This window comes from Melospiza melodia, chromosome 3, assembly GCF_035770615.1.
Source record: "Melospiza melodia melodia isolate bMelMel2 chromosome 3, bMelMel2.pri, whole genome shotgun sequence".
In the NCBI taxonomy this organism is placed as follows: domain Eukaryota; kingdom Metazoa; phylum Chordata; class Aves; order Passeriformes; family Passerellidae; genus Melospiza; species Melospiza melodia.
Window position 1 is genome coordinate 52,232,792 of NC_086196.1, and position 22,575 is coordinate 52,255,366.

Here is a 22,575-nt window from a genome sequence, read left to right on the forward strand (position 1 = left end):
ATTCTTCTTTACCTGGTTCATATTCTTGTTTTAGGGAAGAATTATTGCATCATGGGCGTCCTCTTTGCCTTGTCTAGTAAGCTCAGAAAAGAAGTTTAAATTCTCCCTCAGTGTCATCAACAGCCTGGTTGTGTTTATGTTGCTCTCCTGGAAGGTGAGGGGATGTGGGTGTGAACTCCTTCATGCAGAGGGTGTGAGGGCAGTGACCACCACTAGCATGCTACACAAAGTTTGCCACTTGGTAGGAGAGTTTTCACCCTCAGAGAGATGACAATGAAATGTTTCTGCTTGTAAAAGAACCCAGTTCTTATAGCTAGTAACAAATTAATAGCTAATTCACTACAATAATGTTGAATCTAACATTTGAGTGCAGATTTAAGAAACATTTTTTTCTTGGGTACTTCTCTGTTACTTTAGGGGTTTTTAAATTATTTCCTCCCCACCTCTGCAGCCAGGGTATGAAAAAAGTCAGTGCTCCTGTGAGAGGGTAGATCTTCAGCCCTTAAGCCCCAGGCTCTGCTGGATTTTGGTGTCTGGACTCGTGAATGCTGTTTTGTGAGCTGAATACCTCAGTAGGATGGGGCAGTGCCAAGTGTTGCTTCACTGCAGCTACATCCCTCTTCTGACTGCTGTGGATTCAGGCCCTTGTCTTAGTTCATATGTGTTGTGATGCAGGTGCTTTTCCACAACAAAAACCTTTTTGTGTGGGGGGAAAAGATAAAGGGCTGAGGTTGGTTCTATAATGTGTGCTCTCTGTGGGCCTTTTTAAAAATTCTTTAGCTAAAGCAGACAATGCATAGTCTAACTGTAGGATGAAGCAATGTTGACACAAGAGGTGTTGGTTCAACAACACAGCGTCTCATGTGCAGCCAGCAATTAATCCAACAAGTGAATGGCTGGCTGAGACCATTAGCAGACGGGCAGATTTGGACTTGGGTTTATTAGTACATTTGCAGTGACTTCTCAGCAGTTGTGTTCACTTGGAGTGAGATTTGGGTCACACATAAAGGAACACAGGTATGCCAACATGGATCCCTGTGTGTCCCTTCCAACTCAGCATATTCTGTGATATGTCTTCTATATGACATTCTTCTGCTGAATACTTTTTCTGCTTTTCTTTGTGTACATGCCAGGATGCTGCACACTGTAACTCACTCCTGTGTGAGGCCAATCTTGTATAACTCATGTCCTTTCCTTTTCTTTTCTTTCAGCAACCACCTGCTGATTTATTCCTCACCTTATTCAGGGCTGAATTACCCTTGACAGGTGCTGCAGGAGGGATGGAAACTCGTGGTACAAGATATACTGCATACAAAGCTGTGCAAGTGGAGAGTTGCATGAACTTAAATGGAGTCTTAAGAGTGTCTTGAATCAAAAAGTTTTCCCATGCTAGTTAAATTACTTCTTTGTTTCTTCCTGCACTTTTGCTGTGCTACCTTCAAGCCCATTTGAGGTTGGATCAGAAATACACTTCAGACCTGTGCTGGCAGGGAAGAGGTGAACAGCCACTGACCCACAACAATGCTTCTTGACCTTGGCTTATTTATCTTTATTTATCTGTCTGTTCTGTGTGTTCACTGTAGCCAGAGCTGCGAGCTCAGCTCCAGAGAGCTCACTGAATTCTCTCAGAGTGATGCTGCTCTCTGTGGAAAAAGGCAAATGGGATGTCACCAGGGAGCTGCTGCTAGATGGAGAGGGGGAGGGGGAGATAGAAAAATAAGGTTGATGTGAAGAGGAGTAGACAGGAGCTTAGGGACATGGCACAACAACAAAATACCTCAGTCTGTGGCATGGTTCCATTTCTCTCTTATAAATCTTGCAGTGCAGACACAATTCTCAGTAGCATCATCTTGCCTCTAGAGAACAGGAGCACCTGCACCATCTGTCAGCCTGGTCCTGTCTGAGGCAGGAGGTCCCTGTGCTGTTTGCTGGTACCTCGGCTGTACATTCATCTCAAGCCACTGCACAATCAGTGCTTTTCCTCTGCTGCTTTTGACAGAACTGGAAAGGTTTGATTCACTTCTCTGCTCAGGATCCCTCAAAGGTTGGATTTGAAAATGAGAGGAGAACTGGCATGGGTGGAATTACTGCTGCTGAATTAAAGTTTCTCTCTTTAGCCCTCTCACTTGCAAAACACTATCAGTGCCATAAGGCAGCGTTGCTGTGGCTCTTTGCCCCAGGCAGTGCTGCTGCCTCATACTTGCAGGGTGAGGGCTGTGAGGTGATGCCAAGGCTGCCTTCCACCCTTCTCCACACTGTGAGTGCCTGCAGGCCTTCCTGCAGGGTGGGAGCCACCAGGATTATGTGTGCTTGTTCCTGTCCTTGGTAGCAAAGGATTACCTGCAATGAAAGTGGGATTCTTCCCACTGCAAGCAATGTGCCTCCTGAGCAGTGCTTTGCTGTTTAAACAGAGAGATGGATTTTGCAAAAAAGCTGGAGAAGGAAGTAGTGGCACTTTATGCTTATGTTTTTGTGTTTTGTTTTTTGTTGTTTTCCTTTAACAAAACTGAGCTTCTTTTATATGTCAGTCATTTTTATTGTACTGTCATTTTGTTTGTTGTCACATCTGTCTCATTTTGCTGCTTATTAGACACACATTAGATATTCAAAATCAATCACTGGCCTTCTTGAGATTTCATAGCAACAAATTGTACTACAGAGAGAGAAAGAGGGAGCAGCAATGTTGTGCAGGAATAATGTCAGTAATGCCAGGTATTTCTGTGAGATGGCAACTATTTTCTTTGTAGTTGTCATTCTCCCGCAAACAAGAAAGGTGTGCTCAGACTTCATCTCGAACAGCACTTGGTAGGGGTGAGGGAATGTTTGTGTTAACTGTTCTGTGCTGCCTCTTGATCTCTGGGGAGGGAGATTGTGCCACCTCAGAAGCCTTGCCACAAGCGTCTATGATTTGGACTGAGAGGATGCTTTCTGTATCATCTGTTTCTTGGAATGGCACTTGGAAACTCTGTGAGCCCAGAAAGGCTTAGTCAGGCCTGGATGCTGAGCAATTTATAGTTAGAATAAACAAAAAAAACCCAACATGCCACAGATAGAATATGCTAAATAACATAAGATTTTTCTTATGTTATCTCATATATCAATACTTTAGTTCCTCAAGCCAGCTCTGAGGTCACAGATCAGTGAGGGACAAAGAGCTGATCTGTTTTATGCTCCTGCTTGCCTGGAATACTTGCTATTTCCTAAAACTTAGAGAGGGTCTGAAAGATACCCTCTTCTCTCAGGTAGTACAGCTTCTCTAGAGTAGTCTAATTTTAGTGAGACCTAAATGAAATATTTCTAAAGACTCTGTGGGTTTTTTTCGGTTTTGGTGGGGGTTTTTTTTCTTGTTTTTGTTTTTTTGGGGTTTTTTTGGTCCATACTGATAAGAATTGCTTTGATTCTTTGATGTCCTAATAAAATCCAGTGTGTTTTTAGACATGTGACAGGCACTCAACAAATTGCCATAGTTTACTTGTTAGTATCAAACCTTTGAGCAAGTCCTGCAACCTGTGAGCTGCCAGAGCTGTTGTTCTGCTCCAGGCCATCCCTCCAGGCTTCCAGCTCTTGTCCATGACCTGCAGCTCATGAGTTACAGCTGCCTACCTGGTATGGATGTCCCTGACACGCTAATTGCATCACACCTTGCGTTTCAGCAGGATTTATAGGTTGTTTATGGCATCTTTGTGGTTTGCTGGTGCAGCCGGTGGGTTTTGGCCATCCAGTTCTGTTCTGTGCAGCAGAAGACTGTGTCTGCTGAGTGTCAACTTGTCAGTAAGGATGCACAGCTTCCACTCCAGTTTACTGGAGATGTCTGAGAATGAGATGTTCTTGATATTTAGGTATGTGTAGTGTGGATAAGTGGGTTATGGCCAGCTATATTCTAGCTTCATCCATGGTTTGAATTATAGTTGGCAAAGATGACTCAAAAGTATCCATTGTCATAATTGCACAGCTTCTCCTTTGGCATCAATTTATCTTAGTACAGAATAACCACAGAAGGTGACTGGCAAAGATGGCAAACAGAGAGGATAAATGTCAAATGAGCATTCAGTGAGGAAGATGAAGAAGGTGTGATGAAATAAACCCTAATGGATCAGGTAATGCCACTATGGAAGGCAACCTGGTAACAGCCCTGAATTTTAGGACTTCTGATCAAGTAATCATTCAGTTGCCCAAGGGCTGATACTCCCTTTTTAGTGTCCAGGTGCCAAGACAGTTTCTATATTGGAGCACCTTGGTTTCACTGGTAAGAGAATGGAATCTGACATCAGTTGTGGTTACTCTACCAGCATCTTTAATGAATTTATTTTTATTCTTTGTTTATGTCTGTGTGGGTAAGAGCAAAAATTGATTATATAGCCTAAAATGCTGAAGGCAGTCTTCACAAAATGTCCCATATACTAAGGGAAACGAGATTTTTAGATGTGGTGTTTTGCTGTTACTGTGCTGCAGTGCCCATGTTTTCATCGGCTAGCAGGGGAGAGTCTGCAGAGCAAGGCTGGAAAGGAGTTCCTTGGTCATTTTCAATACAGAGTATTGAAACCAGAGAGTCCACCCTGGTTAACCTAGATATTAGAGGGGTGGTATGGATAGTATTCAACAGTATTTATTTGCATGATGGCATACAAAAATATATGCCATGTCAGAAGACTCTTTTCAAAAAAGCTTTTGTAGTGATTGTTGTGAGATACTCTCATTATTTTCTTACAGCTCCAGTGTTTACTCCATCAGGGTTCAGTTTGACATAGTTATCATGCCTTGCTGACAACTGAAAGAGATTTGTTTTAACTTCAGGAAGCATGGTGTCCCTTGCAGGACAGTGCATGCAGCAGTGGGACAGCTGTAGCTCTGCAGTGCCAGAGACTGTGCTTGTACACAGCTGAAAGGACACCTTGTATTCCAACCAGCTATCAGGGACTGTCGAGATAGACAAGGGGTAATGGCTGCAAACTGGAGGAGGGTCAATTTAGGTTAGATATAGAAGGAATTTTTTTACAAAGAGGGTGGTGAAACGCTGGAACATGTTGCCCAGAGAAATGGTGGATGTCCCATCCCTGGGCACACTCCGGGTCAGGCTGGACAGAGCTCTGAGCAATGTGGGCTGGTTGAAGATGTCTCTCTTTGCAGTGGGGTTGGATGAAGGGACCTTTAAAGGTCCTGCCCGACCCGGACCGTTCTATGATTCCACAATCCCGTCGCTAGTTTGAATGCACTTTTCTTTCAGCAAGCCGGCTCCTGTGGCTTTTCTTTTCCTCCTTTCCCCGTGTTTCTGAATATACCTCGCTGCCTGGCACATTCTGCAGCCGAAACCTCTTCTCTCCGCCGTAAGGCAGCGGCTGATCCCGGCTCCAGGAGGCTCCTGCAGTGCACGGAAACACGAGCATCTCCCAAAGGCGCTCCCTGCACGGACTGCGCTGCCCAGGGACACTCGGGTCAACGGTGCCACCTGCCGGGGCTCTGCTGGAGCTGCCAGCCGCCTCCTGCAGCTGGGAATGCTCCCTCCTGCAGCTGGAAAATGCTCCGCCTGCACTGGGAATGCTCCCTCCTGCAGCTGGAAAATGCTCCCTCCTGCAGCTGGGAATGCCGCCTCCTGCAGCTGGAAATGCCGCCTTCTGCAGCTGGAAAATGTTGCCTTCTGCAGCTGGAAAATGTTGCCTTCTGCAGCTGGAAAATGTTGCCTTCTGCAGCTGGGAATTCTCCCTCCTGCAGCTGGGAATGCCGCCTCCTGCAGCTGGGAATGCTCCTTCCTGCAGCTGGGAATGCTCCCTCCTGCAGCTGGGAGTGCTCCCTCCTGCAGCTGGAAAATGTTGCCTTCTGCAGCTGGGAATGCCGCCTTCTGCAGCTGGGAATGCTGCCTTCTGTGGCTCCTGGTCAGCGGAGAATGAACGGTGTGTGCTGTGCCGGCAGCCGAGCAGCACAAGGCTCCCGCCAAGGCTGTTTTAAGATGAGCTTAGAGAAAAGAGGCTTCCAGAAACTGGGGAAGGAAAAGGATTCTTGGACTAAATCTGCTGTCGCCTTCTTGCCCCAGGAAAAAGGCCACCATTGCTGTGGACATTTGCTCCAAGCAGATACCACTGGCCTGTGCTTTACAATAATTATATTCTGTACGAGGTGGTTTTGCTCATATTCGTTCCTCTGCGCCCTCAATGTCTCAATGTCCAATTTAGCCAACCCATACTTGCATCAAATAGAAGTGTTAGTATCTTCGTGCTCCTAAGAGGTCCGCAGCACTCTGAGGAAAGTTAAGCATCCTCTTCTTTTTTGCATTAATTAATTTCTTTTATATATATAATGCAGGTAAATTTCTTAGGTGTATATCAAAGATTAGACTGTCTTAACACAAGTAGGTGAAATGGCATTTCAAAGGACTTATTATTTAAATAGTGTCAACTTGCTAAACAGCTTGAGTTCCTTCAGCTTTTCCTTTTATTTTCCATCTATCCACGATGGATATATATGTGTCTGTGTGTGTATAAGGTGAAAAATACACTTTTTTAACAAAAAGAAATCTGCCAAGTGTAAATTACTTCGTGAGACTTCTCCTTTCTCCCATCCCCTCAAGTGCCAGCTTAAAATATAAAAGGCTCTCTACAGGCACAGAAATGCTATTTATACTCCCAGGAGTTGCTGAATGGGGAAGTTCAAAAGCAGATAAATCAGATCTCAATGTCTGATTTTAGTGTCAAACAAAATCTTGAACAGCAAAAGAAGAAAAAGGTGTGAAGTTGAGGAGCAGGAGAATGTTGGGAAGAAGGGGTAGCCAATATTTATTCATTATGAAATTCTTTGAATTACAAGAAGAATTTTTTTTCAGGAAGATTTTGTGTTTTCTCTGAGAGCTTCCTTGGTGCAGGAAAGGATTTTCTTTCCCTGGTTCAGCTAAAGTAGATCACTTTTTACTGTGGGCTATTATTAAGGTGCAACTTCAGCATAGATGCATAATTGCTATTATAATGCATTAATTGCTTCAAGAATTCATTCATTATAATAGTAACTCACAAGTTTAAAAGAGGAAAATAATGACTGTACAAAAATCATGATAAAAGCAAAATAAATAAGGTGTAAGGAAGACTATTTGTAGTATAACTACAAAAGAAATTAATTTTTTCCAATGATAGGTGCAAAGAAACCTGAGATATTAAGATCACTTTTTTAGTTATACAGTCATTAAAAAAAAAAAAAACAAAACAAAACCTAGTAATAAGTGTGATTTGTTCTGTTTTCTTGCTTTACTTTGATTCAGGAAGAAATTCTGAAATAAATAATATAAATAAAAAAAGATCTTTTAGTAACAGACAGAATTAAATTGCTGTCCCCAGAAACTGCAGACAAGCCAGCCAATCTCCAGTTTTTATAGCTTGCAATTCACCAAATGCCAGTTGAGGAAATCTCCTTCCTGTCTGTCACTCAGGTTGCTAACAGTGACATCCCTTTATGGACTCGTACCCTTTGCAGTTGCTATTTTTTTTTTTTTCTTTACCCCCTCAGAAGAGGAGAAAGCTTCCAAAACCTTCATGGCTGAAACATGCCATATTTTCAGGAAGGAATAATTCTGCCTGGAGTGAAATAACACATTTATTTTGGTGACTTGCCAATCCCCAAAATCCCTGTGGGTATCAATATCTGAATGTTAGGGGATTTTGTAGAGGTTTTGTAGGTTTGGTCTGTCAGCTTGGCTGTACAACAGCTTTGCTACATGGTTAGAATTCTCCATATTTGAATCAAAGATTTTGCTCCTGATGGTGTTATTTTGTTTAGCTATGGATTTCCACATGCTGTCTTGGTCTGTTACTGCCCAGCCTTCGATTCTGTTTTTACACAATGTTGCTAAGCTGGCTCTCTGACAGGAATACAGTCAGAGCTGTGGGCTGAATTCTGTTCCTTCCCTGCTAACTAGTCTGCAGAAAGAAAGAGTTCGCACCCTCTCCTCTCTCTCGTGTGCTCTGGCTTCTCTCAGCCCCAGGATTTTGTGACGAGGTGCCCTGTTGCTCCTTAGCAAAGCTTTCCCTGGGGTACCCTCACTTTAATTTATTCCTCCAGCAGGATCAGTGAAGGCATGAATGTGCTGGTCTCTGGACAGATGCCACAAATCAGTCTAGCACTTCTTTCTAATTTTAATGGAGATGAGCTACTTGTTGTAATTTCTTGAATCTCTCATTTAGGATGTAGAGAGACCATAAATCTTAAAGCAACAAACATTCCCAAATCCCACACTTTGAAGTGAATGGGAGCTCCTGGCTCATCAGCACTTTTCGGAAACAAGCTGCTTAACTAGGTGTCCGAAGCCATTACAGTCTTTTCTTTTTTTCTTTCTGAAAACTTTGGTCTCAATATTTGAGGGAATATACAACAAAAAGTTTACACAGTGTGAGCAGTGCTTCCCAAAAGAGCCTCAGACAAAGCTGTTGGATACTGTAGCATCCAAACTCAGCACTCCTGAGTGCCAAGCCAAGAGTTTGCCTTGAAGATTACATTACATTTATTATTAGGTTTTGTTTGGTGTGAGAGATTTGGGGTTTTTTGTTTTCAGTGTTGTTATTAAAAAACCACAAACAAAACCAAGAAAACCCAACCCAAATATCAGGCTTGTTGTGATTTCTTTTTTTAATTGGTTGGGACATTGTTTGTTTGTTTGGGTTTCTTTAAGTTTATTCTATCAGTACTTTTCATTCCCTATCTTACATCTTCTCTTTTGAAAACTTAAAACTCCTTGACTGTGATGTGGAATAGTCTAAACAACTGCTATAAATATCTGCTAAAATGTTTCTCTGCAGAGTCTAACATAGCTAAATGTATGCAAGACATTATTATGTTCTTATTCTTGCTTCCTCATTTTTGCCTTGAGTTGAAAATTCAGTTTAACTCCGTAGTCTCTATAGATGAATGAGTTCATCAAGCTGTCTGCTGTGACTTGAATTGGAGACTAATTTTAAAGCACAAGTACATTTTTTCCATAAACTATGTAGGCAACATAATGAAACATAGATTAAAACCAGATCGATTTCTGAAGAATGCTTGCAAGTGGGTTAGGAAAGGAGGGGAACAAACACGAAAGTATTATTGCTTATCATCTATTAATGGATCATATCTTGGCACAGGTGTTTACATTTCACCTCAGGGTAAACTCTTCAGCCTGTTGGCTGACTTTTGAGGGCTGACTCATCCTGGCAGCAGCCTTCAGCAGCCTGGCCTGTTGGAGCAGCCCATGTGGTATGGGACTGATGTTTAAATGGCACAGAACACTTCCTGTGACAGCACTTTGTGGTGATCTCAATGATCTCATTGTGGGCAGGTGCTCCTGTTTTGTGTTGGGGGTTATTCTGCCTGAATAATCTGGTATTATTATCTGTGTGCTCACAGAAGCACAGGAGTTTGGGGGGCTTACAGGTGCCCTGGCACTGCAAAGTAGGTAAGAGCTGAACTGCACTGGTGGAGGAGGTGAGGGGTGTTCCCTGGGCTGGAAGTGTGGTGCTCTGCTATTGCTTGTAACCCTGCAGCACTATTTGTGTGTTGGGCCTTTGACTGCTGATGGCCCTGCTGCAGCCTGCCAGAGTTCCCCCTTTGTAGCCAACAATCCACACCTTTATAAAGTGGATGCTGGAGCAGCCTGTTCCTGAAGGACTGTGCCAGGGCCCCATGCTGAAGCAGTTCATGAAGAACTGTAACTCTTCTCATGAAGAGAACTTCATGAGAAGGACTCACCTTGGAGGAGTTCATGGAGGACTGGCTCCTGAGGAGGGGATCCATGCTGGACAGGGAAGTGTGAGGAGCTCTCCCACTAAGGAGGAAGAATTAGAAGAAGCAACAAGTGATGAGCTGACCACAGCCCCCATTCCCCAGCCAGGAGTAAAGTTAAGCCCGGGAAGAAAAGGTGGGTGGGGGAAATGTATTCTTAAGATTTGGTTCTATTTGCCATTATCCTACTTTGATCTGATTGGTAAGAAAAGTAAACTAATTTCCCCAAATCAAGCCCGTTTTTCTGTGATAGTGGGAGAATTGAAAAATCAAAGGAAAGACAGTCAATATAGGGCAAGACAGACAAAATTCATCACCTCTCACTGGCAGCCTTACAGAGGTCAGCAAAACACGGTTAACATCCGTGGGAGGCAGTAAGACAATTAAATAGATTTAAGATTTGGTTTTCTGTTTGAATGTTAGATTGAAATGTGAATGTTTGTCACAGAAAAAAAATTACATTTGTGGGTTTCACTTATCCACCATTCCCACAAGGGAAAAATATACTTCCATGTTGCAGGTGAAGGCAAGATTGTTGTTGTAAACCTAAATATCCCAGATCAAATAAGTTGAGTTTTTGCATCTTGGGGTATCCGTTCTCTCTTCTTTCTCTCTTCTTTCTCTCTTCTTTCTCTCTTCTTTCTCTCTTCTTATTTAGCTTTATCTTAGAACAATACAGTTGTCAGTACTGCTTCTAGTCCCTTTAAGATTCTTCTTCTGGGATGCTAAACTTTTTCTCCACTGGTGAAAAAAGTATGGGTTTTTGTCAGGGCAGTCAGCAAACTTACATTTTCTTAAGGTGCTGTGAAGAGAATTTGCCAAGGTTAGTTTCCTTGCTGACCTCATCACGTTGACCTTAGGGTAAATTTCATCTTCCCAAAAGGAATGGTTTGTTATTATCTTGGGGTGAGCCCATTCTTGTGGTTAACACTGAGAGAGTTCTGAGCTACAAACCAGTCCTGAGTGGGCTGATAGAGAGAGGAAGATGAGGGTGAAGATGGCTTGCTTAGGTGTCAAAACTGGTGAGAGGCAGCAGGGCAGAGGACTCGGGTTGTGGCTGGTGATGGTAGGATACACACAGTGTCCCAGAGGAGGTATCACAAATTTCCACAATGGTGGAATTGTTGCACCACTCTGATATTTGGCACCCTGACAGAAGAGATCAAAATTAACTTGTGTTTCCACAGAAATGCTATCATTTCAGTTTTGATAGGGTTCAAATCACTTCAGTTTTGCAGGGTTGGCCATCACCTACAGATCATCTGTGTTTCCTAATAGTTCAGGTATCTTGGACCCCTCCCAAAAGGCATTCAGTGGATTCTGTTACTCGCATGTGATCTTTAACAGCTGCCACGCGTCAGAATTTGAACTGAGCCTGTCAAGGTTGATGTGAATGTTTGGTAAGCCACTAGAAGAAAGCTGGCTTAATTTTACATGTGTGGGAAGCGCCTGGGCAGAGGGTCATAAATGCTCTGCTGGTTTCAAAGACAGCGCTTGAACCAGGAACACAAAAGGGCTTTGGAGCATTGTCTGAACAGCACCCAGAGGACTGCAGGATATTTGCCCAAGGGCTGCAGGCACGCGTGCCCTTCACATCTCACAGCCTGCAATACAGAATGTGACCATTAGTGCATTTATTTGTGCAGGGGAATAGAATATAAGTAAATAAAGGTAGTATAGAAAGTAATCTTATCCCCTGAAGAGTTGCAGCTGGGCTAATTATTAAAGATTAGGAGCAGGCCAGACTTTACCAGGCCACAGCTGTAGCCAATAAGAAGAAGAGTGCTATAAAAGAGTGGGTTGGTTGGCTGAGGGGAACTGGAGTCAGCTGGCTGCTGTGAGGAGAAGGAAGAGTCAGTGCCTAGAGGAGTTGCCTGTGAGAAACATCAAGGAGGTATGAAACTCCAGCAATATGGAACCATTGCACTATAATGATAGCAGATTTGTGTTTTGTATGTTGCATCATTTATATCTGTATGTAGCCTGCACCACAGCGCAACAGGTTGAGCTCTGGTTGGCTTATGGTTTTTCCACTTTGTGAAGACTTAAACGTTTCTCTTTTGACCCTGGCTTTTTAAGTCCTGCAGCTAGGAAACCCAAGTAGATTTTGCAAGTGTACTTACTTGACTTGCTGCTGTTCTTTCAGTGTCACTGTAACCAGATACACAAACATCAAGGCCCAGCCTTCAAGACCCTGTGGAGGTCCCCTAGGCCTCCTCCCTCTGCAAGACAAGCCGGTGCCTGAAGCTCTGGACCTTCCTACTTGTCATCCAAAGCGGGATTTCCAGCCTTGTGAGGAGGATGGGCAGCTTGTGTCCAGCACAGAGACCATGTGGGCAGGTGAGATTTACAGAAGACTATCTCCATGGGAGCTGTGGTGGTTGCAGTTGTGTGAGAGAGGAACAGCCCCTTGGAGAAGCACAGGTGCCCATTTCAGAGTGCCCTGGGTGACTTTCATGAGAGCCCTTTGGAGTCAGTTGCAGGGACACGAGGGCATCTTGAACCATTTGCAGGCATGAGACGTCTTTGGGGGGCACTTTGCTTCTGCTCTGCTCATTCCCTTGAGGAGAAGGTCAAGGGAACAAATGGAACTCCCTAAGCAGAAATTACAGGAAGGAGGAGGGGAATCTAATTTAGTCAACTTTCAAATTAATGGCTTACTCTGTAATTTCAGAACTATACTCATTTATTTCACTTTAAGAAATAGAAATGCATCCATGTCTTCAAGCTGACAGATAAGAGCAACTGATGAGTGACAACTGTCCATTTTTTTTGTTGATGGCTGAAGTCATTGTCAGTAAAGCCTTGAAATGACAGAAATAAGTTTGAAGCTGAGATTCATCCCAGAATAGGAGAAGATATTTGACACAGTTTTACAAGTAACTGTATGCAGACGTGCTGGTCAATTGACCAGACTGAAAATATATTTATATTGAAAAATATATATCTCTATCTATCTACATATATTTTTTTGAGATGTAAAATGCTTAAGCCATATAGAATTTTTTTAAAACAACAAGAAAACTTCTTGTTGTAGTTTTTTAAGTTCCATCAAAGCAAACATTAAAAGGCAGAAGCTTCTGTATCGACAGGTTAAGAATAATCACAATTTTCCAGAATTTTTATTTCAAATTAAAATGAAAATAATCTGTGCATTGTGAGGGTTTTTAAAATTATCTTTTAAATTCCATTTTTCATTGCTGTTCAAGTAAAAGGCCTTTTTTTAGTGTCGGACGATGAAAAAGGTCTGTTCTAATCTCTTTTTGTTGTTCAAGAAATATGAAAAAAATCCCCAAGCTGAAATGGTGAAAACAAAGTTTGTTTGGGGGAGAAAGTATATGGAAGCCTTGCTTGAATGAGTGGCTAAATTAAATTTTAGGATGTGTGGCACCAGATACAGGAGATGTAATTTCTGGATTATTTTTTAAATGATAAAGAGAAATTTGGATAAATACATAGTTGAGATTGGTTTTACTACTATTTTTTCATTTTTATTTTTATTGCTTTTATAAATTTTTCAGTGTTGTTTTAAGAAGATTTAACTTTGAAATATCTCTGCAGTTTACAGCTAGATAGACTCTCTTTCCAAGTTTTCCATGGGATGCAGCAAGCTGTTGAAATAAATGCTGCCAATTTCTGTGCTTTTGATAGCAGGATTGTTTTTGTGACCTAGTAATTTATGAGGGCTTGCAACTGAGTGGCCTCATGTTGCTTGTAAGGTTACCAGTGAAGAGCAAAAGCTGCTCCTAGTTAGTCTCAAAGGCTTGGGTTCTATTTCAGTCTTTTGAGGGTTTACTTTAACAGAGAAACATTACAGCAAAATTAACAGCCTAACTTTGCACAACATTCTCATCTGAGCTTGTAATTAAAAAATATGTTGTCTGATTGACCCCCTGTGTGAGAGGAAATAAATCTCCTGCTTAAGACAGCTATTATATCTGGTGCCACATATCAGGTTGTCTCTACAGGTCCCCGTCAAAGCAGAGTTGTAGGCTTATTAGCATCCTATTAATATGTGCATAAAATGTAGTCTGTGTCTGAGCCCAAATACACAAGCTGGGAAATCAAAGAGAAATCCTTCACACCTTTTGCTGGCTTCATCCTGAACTTTTATTTAGCTTAAAACAACTTCCTTAAGAGAATTTCCTCTTCTAAAGGAAACACTTTTCTCCATACTTAGCAGGGGAATAGTGCATTGAATTATTTTTGGAGTGACACAGTCACATTGGGAGAGAATTGCTTTAATCATGACATATGAATCTTAATTTTATCTTGTGTAAAATATCAATCAATTTGAAAAGTATTGATGCATCTGTGCCTTTTTTTTCTTTATAGGTAAAGGTTAGGGAAATGCTGAGCAGAGAGTATTTTCACTTGTATTCTATCAAAATCTTATCAAGAAAGTGCTACAAAGGCTGCTCTGTGCTACGAGTTTTGCTTCATTTATACGAACAATAGCAGCATACTTGTTTCTGAGTACTTTAGGGCTTTATTAACTACAAAATTACCTCTAAAGATTGGGTCAGTTTCATACAGACTTAGATATTGCAGTGGGAAAACCTTGTTTTTAGCAGTCATTCTAATTTAGAATTCCCTCTGTTTAGCTTATGTTGGTAAGCAATGGATTTAGACTGAATTAACATAGGTCACACTAAACTGAAATAAAAGGTTTGTAAAAGTTTAAAATTCAGTGATTAGTTTAAGCAAGAGCTGAGGGTTGCAGGTGGGGAAGGAATAGGATAGATCCTTGTATGCACCCTTTTTCTAGTGCCTAGTCCCAAATGTGCTTCATGAACTGTTAGGAATTGTTTTAAAAAACTTAGGTGATTCTGTTAAAGCTTGAGGGCTAAGAAAACCTTCCTATGGTAATGGAGTCTGATGCTTTTAAAATCAAACCAACTATTTATGTTCTTGAAATAAATCTAATGCAACAGTTCAGTCTCCAGTAGCTTCATGTTGATCAAACCATCAAAAGTCTATTTTTAAATTTTGTGTTTAGAGCTTTTTCTCCAAAGTATTTTTCCCTTTATTCTCCTGACCTGTGGCTGCCAGTGAAAGTGATCCCTGAATTGCCTGCAGCTCCTGTCCTGCAGAACCAGCAGCCTCTAGGCAAGCTCTTCCCACACTCATGTGCCAATAGGTCTGGAAAAGTTGCTGTATCCAATTACTAAGTTGTCATAACAATTTGTAAAAGTATGTTAATGCTTCTTTTTGCAGGAGTGCCTCACACATTGTTGCTCGGGGCTTCCACAGCGTTATTTCCCATTATATCTTATGTCAAACAAACACATGGGTGACTGGAAAATGCAGACCTCCTCTGCCTGGGCCTGCACCCACAAGATGGTTGAACTTTTGTAGCCTTGTCCACTATGTCATGTGGGCCTCAAAGCCTAAAAAGAAGCAACAGATAAAGTTCTCTTCTAGTATCTTAAGCTTGTTAAAATTGTATGTTTTCCACAGTGAGTTATATACATGGATTTAATATAAGTGTGGAAATTAAGTTAGATTTAAGATTAAAAACAAGCAATTTTTTTTCTGCACAAGATGTACCTGTGAGGGAGACTACACTTTTAGAAATGAATAGCTCAGCTCTTTTGTTGTAAAGGCCTGTGGATGTCTAATTTCATTCATGTCCATTTGCAGGCATGTTTGCATGGCTATGGTGTGCCCTGGAGTGTTTTGGGTATAGAGCAGGAAAACAGCAGTGGTGATGAAAATAAGAATATTTAATCAAGTGACCATGGCTACTGACAAACTTTAAATTGGCTTTATGCCAACTGTTTTAAACTGGAAGTATTTGAGATACATTGAAATATTGCTATTGATATTTATGTAGCAAAAGTCTTTAGAGCTAATTGCCTCAGACCAACTTTGAAGTGAGCCTCCAGCTCATGATGGAGGCTCCCATGATGGAGTGGGGCTGAGGTGGGATGGATGGACTTGCTTTCCCCTGTGTGTACCAGCTGCCAGTGGGTGTTGTGGTCCACAGCTCCATGCTAGAGGTAGCTCAGAGTAAAAAAAAAAACCACCTAGGTGGGTGCTGGGTTCTCAGCACTGACTTTCATTCTGCATGTTCAGCCTCCTCTGTGCTGTGCTGATGCAGATGTGGACAGGGATGTGCACCCAGCTTCTGCTTGTTTCATTAATCTTATTGTGTCCTTAATGCATCTTTTGAGGTGTGACACTCCTGGTCCTCTGGAGTCATTTGTACTGATGAAGTGTGTAAAACTTAAAATCTTTAGCTTGGGCATGCAGTTCATTGGTATATTAGCAGATAATCACTCGTTTTTAATCTCAATAGCTATTTATTTTGAGAAAAAAAATAACCTAAAGACTGCAGGCTTGGTTATGATAGACTGCATTAAAAATGAAAGTGTGTAGGATTAAAGGATGGTAATTTTGTATTTTTTCTCAAATGCTTTCTTCAGAAGAAAAGAATTTGGAGAATGTTGAGGAAGAGGGGAAAAGTGACTGCAGGAGAAACGGAGAGCTGGATTCTCATCTAACAGAGGACCCGCATCTGCTTCTCTGTTGGATGTAGCAGGTAGTACAAGAAAACCCCCATAACACCTTATGTCTGTAGTGAAGCAATGCACCAAAAGACATGCTTTAATGCTTCAAAATCACCACCTCTGTGAACTGCAATCTCACAGCTGCTCCGTGTGGGAATGGGCGTGCGAGACGGGTTATGGAGAGTGGAAGCAAGCGGGTGCATCCAGGGGATGAGGAGCACTGCTTTGCTCCTCTCCCTGCCTGCAGAAGGCCAGGCTCTGGCTGCCTGTGAGCTGGTGTGGCTGCAGACTGGGGCTGTAAAACTGTGCTGTGTGACCTGCTGATCTCCCTGGAGTCTTCTGGTGTTTCTGTTTTACGGTCCTTTCACACCTGCCCAGCCTTCCCGGTGCTCGCACGACTGGAATGCAGCACCAGACTCCAGGCCAAGACAGGTGAAATGCTTGCTTGTAAAGTAACTGGGAAATGAAAGCTTTTGCTCCTCTCCTCACCCATTTTGGATTTCCATGGGATTGTTAGCATGACAGGAGTATAGTTATATTTGAAGGAGCACAAGATGTGAATCACTGTGTGTAGGCTGGCATTTCAATTGTGACTGTGACAGTTGCTTTTCAACACTGGAATATCAATATAATGCTGGTAGGTATCTGTGAATCTTTTCAACTGGCCACAGCAATGCAGAGAAAGGCAGGTCTCATGTCCATGTTCTACTTGCTTTCTGGTATCAGACTCTAACTTCTGGAATTTAGAACCACTTTTAGTCATAATGTCATTTAATCATGTCTTTATGCTTTCTTCCCCTTTTGTAAATAATTGACATGAGAAAGGAAAATACTAAAGAGGGTGATGGTAGAAAATGAACAGTGCAAAACAGTAAATGCAATGTCTGCCCCTTTACCTATTTCTGAGTTTAGTTTATTCAGAGCATGTAAATTAGCACATTGTTTTTTCCGTGCAGGGAGAAACTGTGACTGAAGGTTATATATGTTACTAGTACGAGTCTGAATTTTTCAATTTCTTTAAGAGTTAGCCTCGTAATAATGCCAGGTGTGAATCTCATCTAAGTATTCAATATTTTGCCCTATTTAATGTAACTATTAGTGTTTTAAAGGAACTTGCAAACTGTGTCCTGTTGTGCTGAGCAGATTTTTGTTCTGAGATGTTTGCCTGTGTGGAATGACCTGCATTTATAGGCAGCAAATGCTAACACACACTTAGCTGGCATGGAGAAAAAGAAGTGGTGCCACTGGTTCCAGCAGTGCAGGAGACACCATTGACAGACACTGCTGGTGAGAGCTGTTATTACTGTCTGCAGGGATGCTGTGCAAAACCTGAACAGAACCTTGAACTGCTGAAGAGCAGCAGATGTGGAAAACTTTTGTCTCCAACTGACACTGTGGTGTCAGGTGAATGGAAACGGTGAGCTAAACAAGTGCCTTCCCTGGGTTAAATTTCATTTCTGATCTCAGGAGTGATGGCATGTTCCCACCTTTCCTCTTTGGCAGTACTGACAGATCTGTCCTTTACTTGGTAGCATGCTCCCACTAACTGTTACAAGTGTTTTTGTATGTGTTCTGTTATACTTAAATGGCTAACAGGTTTGCAACAGACAATTTCTTAATAGTCAGAATGTGAACCTCATTTTCTTGGGAAAATAGAACAGCATTATTTCTTTATGAAAACACACAAAACTTCCACAAATCTCTGACTATAATAGACATAGTGATCTACAGTTTGAATGAGAGTATGAGCTGGTTTTTTTTGCATGGGAAATTTAAATTTTGACTTTCTTTGTAAGCCTAATATAATGGGAATTTTCACAAGCATGTGAATCTTTATAATCCTCCCTAATCTTGTAGCATGGGATTCCTCTCAACATTAGCTGCTAAAAGTTAAGTATCTCTCCTAAGGGAGTAATCTAGGAAGTAATTCCCCACCCTCCCCCAGCAGATACCATGCCAGGGATTCATCTCACCTGTTTTACTCACCTATCCTAGAATGGGATAAATGGCAACCTGGAGACACTTATCTCTCTTGCCTGACTACAGAAGGAGCCTAGATGACTGGCTTGGAGAAGCCACTTGATTTCTAGGTGGCTGTAGAGCAGGGGCACTCCCTATTTTGGCCTTAGAGTATAAGATGTAGTTTTGAAAGATATATTCTTAGTGCTGAAAGGGTTGATAATATATATGCACTCAGTTGTGCAAATAACACCTTTCTTATTAGTTGGTGTTTTGTGCATGGATTTGTGTGCACTGAGATGATCAGTATTTAGGTGTGTTATTGTCTGTCTCAAATTTCTTTCTGAGAAGCACCAAGGTAAAACTGAAATGCGTGCATGAGAAGTTACACAGGCACAACTGCTCCCTTCCCAGAGATGAGCAGGGAAGCTCTCATTGCAATGGGTGAAACTCCTCAGTCAGTGTGGTACCTGGGAAAGGCCAGCCTAGACTAAGCTCAAATGGAACAAATAAACCTCATTGTGAAAATTCTCTAAATGTCCGCAATAGTTGTGGTCTTTTAGCTGTGGAGGAGGGTGTTTGAGCTCACATGAATTCATGGAGCAGCACATCAGCAGAGTCCACGCAGTCCAGTTCTTTGATAAGTGTAGCTCTGTAGAAATGGGCAAGCTGGTTTGCCTTCCTGTTCTCAGGCTTCCTCAGGTGTCATTTTTCTGTATTGCTGAGGAATATCAGTGCCTGGGTTGTTTCACTCCCTTGTGGCACACAGTGCTCCTGTCCCAGCATGCCAGGAAACAGTGATGTGGAGCCTTCAGCACTTGGTTCCCTTCTGAGCCAAGAGGAATCAGACAGGTACTGAGTTTCTCTACCTTGGTGGCCACAGGGTCTCCTTAAAGTGCCGAGCAGCAGCAGTGAGGAGTGAGGAGGCAGTGCAGGGAACAAAGAGCTGGGTAACTGGGCACACCTTTGCCAAAAGACAGTGGGAATTTAACATTTAGTACAAGTGGAAAGTAAACTATTCATTTGCTGATGTTTGCTTTGATTTTTTTTTTTTTCGAACAGCAAAAAACAGTGGAAAAATTATTAAAAATGAAGGAAAATCAAAGAGAAACACGGAGAGCTCTGAATTAGCGCAATTTTGATCTGCTTTCCTTGTAGTCTTGTCATGCCAAAAGCATCAAGAAACTCTCAAGCTCCAACTGGTAATGTTTTGGTTAACTTGCATTTGGCAAGATAGAAACAGAAATGGTACAGGAGAGCACCCTGGCTGTGGATGGTTGTAAGACAAATGTTGATTTAGTGGAGTTGAATGGGTTGTTTCACCCACATTGTTTTATATCATGACATGCACTAGGAAGATCCCTCAGTTCTATGGGCTGGACTCTGATTTTCCTCTGCTTTTTGCAGTGCTATAATGCCATTAAAGTACTTTTTCATTTCAGAAAAATAGTGACAAGCTGGTAAAATCTCAGTTTGGGAGATTGTAGCTTGCTTTGTTATTTTCTATTTTACAATCTCAATGTAAAGATGAGAATCTTAGTTTGTGTCACATTTCAATAAAACTCTGTGCTTCCTAAGGGAAAAAGTAAGGCACAATCTGTGAGTGACTTTAAAAGACTTGGGTAATTTATTGAGGTTTTTTTGGATAGGAGATACAAAATATTTTACAGTTGATATAAGGATCTCAAAACTCTATTTTGTACAATGGTTTTGGCTGAAGTAGAATATATTTTTTACTCTTTTTTAATTATTGTAAACTTTGACTTACTTTTGAGAACAGTATGCTTTTCACTCTGTTCTACTGGAAAATTTGTGATTTGACGAAATAGTGTCCTTGTTGCAAAAATCTGAGAATTCACACATATTTTCCTCAGTGAGCCCATTTGCCTGACATCAGCCATTGTGCTATGCATTCTCCTCCAAGAGAGAAGTTGAAAAGGAGTGAGAGAGAGACAAAGAGGAAAAGGATCACAGTATCTCAATTTTATTTTCTTTCCTGAAGAGTATTCTCTTTGGACAGACAGTAATTGTAGTTTCTAATGACACAAACTTGAAGGGAAACAGAAGAAGACTACAAACAGGTTTATGGGCCTATCAGCAGGAATATGTGGCTACAAATTGCAGAGTAAATGAAACAGCCTGTTGTTTCCTAAGCCTGAGTTTGTGAGTGTTATGCCAAAGTATTTGAGGAGGAGCTAGAGCACCAGGCGGTGTAAAGGATACCTGCTGGGCCCTAATTGGTGCCCACTGTTGTTAATGGCTTCCTGTGGCTGAATGTTTACTTGTCATTTGTTTTGTGCTTTGTTTCCCAGCTACTGGAAGGGGAAAAAAATACTGACCAAAACTTTATTTTGCTTTCAAGCGGACATCCTTGGACATCAACTGCCCCACTGCAAATTGTCTTGTACTTCAGACTACTCCTTAGTCCTTTTAGGCTTCTAAAGTTACATTTTCTTTGAATATTGTTTTTGAATTTGAAAAGGCAGCAGACATTTTTCAAGATATATTTATATATTTTATATAATAAATTATACATTATATGAAATATATATTTATTGTATACAAAAGAATGCAATAACCATGTCTGGGATTTTGCCTACTAGAAGGCTTTGCATGGTTCAACATTTGAAAAATACTACAGATAACACTGGTTTATTTATAAGCATCTGTTTTCCTAAAATGCCCATTTCTCTTATAAATCTCAATTTTTTTTTTTTTGAATGTCTGTTGAAGATGAAGAAGAATGAAACCTTGCATGCTCAGAACTTCCATGCAGAAGAGTGCCCCTTATGTGATACAGTTGCTGTCTGGTTTAGCGTTTTGTTTTGTTTTTCTTCTAATCCAAAGAGACCAAAAGAAAACTACACAGGTCAGTGTCTCAGACCCTTTTCTAACCCTGTTCTTGGTTTCCCTAACCAGAGAGCCTGTTAGTATCAGTCACAGTGTGAACACTTCCCTGCTGTGAAAAAGGAGTGAAACCTCTGTTTTTAACCAGGACAGTGAATAGTTTGGGGTGAATCTCCACATATACATGTCAGTGATGAAGAAGGAATTAGAACAGTAAAAACATCCTAATCCTATAATCTTAAATCCTCTGCTTCTCCTACATGGGGTTATGGTGTTGGGGTATCTCTTGAGTGGTGTCAAGCGAAATTTAGTTTCAGTAATCCTAGAGAGCAACACAGACTTCAGAGAAAAAAATACCTCTCTCGATTTAGCAATTAATTACTACTGTGGGAATGTTTAGGTATTTGTCCTCTGTTCACAGGGGTGTACAGTTTGATATACACAAACATAAATGGTTGCAAAGACCCAAATCAGTGTGTGATAAGGCTGTTTTTGAGAGCCAGTCCTCTAGCAGGTTGCAGACACTGTTTGAGATGCTCTCAGAGGCAGACCAGACAATGTGGGAAAAGCTTTCATTGAAGTGCAGAGCACTTTGTCTGGGCATATAAATCTAATTCCTCGATTGCCCCTGACTCTGGTTTCAGCTCTGTTTCACCCACATATCTCTCCCATATGCATTTGGCTCATACACCTTGTAGGTGCACTCTCCACAGTGTATTATCTCATGTTATTTTGTGTTACCAACCTAGATAACACGGTCTGGAGCTCCTTTATCAGGCAGGGGGTTTGGAAGCTACTAAGACTTGAAGGAAATTTTACACAGTGTAGAAGATGAGGATTTAGGTATGGAGTTTCAAACATTTAATCTGTGCTGACCTAGGTACTGAGAGAGGGGGAAGGAAGCAGGCTTCAAAGTGTCCTTAACATATAGCCAGGCAGTTTTTCCACTTTGCAGACTGATCTCAGGAAAAGCACAACTAATGTGGGAGCCCTTTCCTGTAATTCCTGAAGGATCTTGATGAGTAAGAAAAAAAAAGCTGCTTTCCTCTGAGTGGAAAGATGATGCTCAGAAAACAGCAAAGGGAGGAATAAACAGATTTGACCCATCTTCAAGGGGAAGCTTAGTATATTTTAGGGTATTCTCATTCCTTGTTATATCTCTAGAACTTCTTCTAAAATTTAGCAAGGTGTTTGGTATCTTTTTTTTTTTGTTGTTTTTGGGTTTGAGTATTTACTAATCTAATATTTTCATATCATCTTTCTCAGACTGGAAGGTTGAAGAATAAACTACAGAACCAACAGGATTGTGAAGACTTTTGGCTGCTGTTTCCACTGGGCTGTAATAGTTAACAGCTCAAAAGAAAACCTGAGGACACAAAATCAAAAAGTTGAGTTTCTTACACGCTTGGTGGTAGTTGAATATTTAGGCAGTTTAGTTGAGGGGAGGAGGGAAAGGAAACCCCAAACCAAAACTGTCTGTAAAAAGTGAGAGCAAGAAGGCAGCAAGAAAAGAAGCCGGATC

At 41.5% G+C, this 22,575-nt stretch overlaps 1 long non-coding RNA gene across 1 annotated transcript; it reads left to right on the top strand.

Moving 5' to 3' along the window:
• The first annotated feature begins 9,370 nt into the window (after window positions 1–9,370).
• LOC134416753 (uncharacterized) lies at window positions 9,371–22,575 on the top strand. Its single transcript, XR_010027363.1, has 5 exons — window positions 9,371–9,409; window positions 11,882–12,075; window positions 16,164–16,279; window positions 20,940–21,075; window positions 22,320–22,575. It is a non-coding gene; the product is annotated as an uncharacterized LOC134416753 (long non-coding RNA).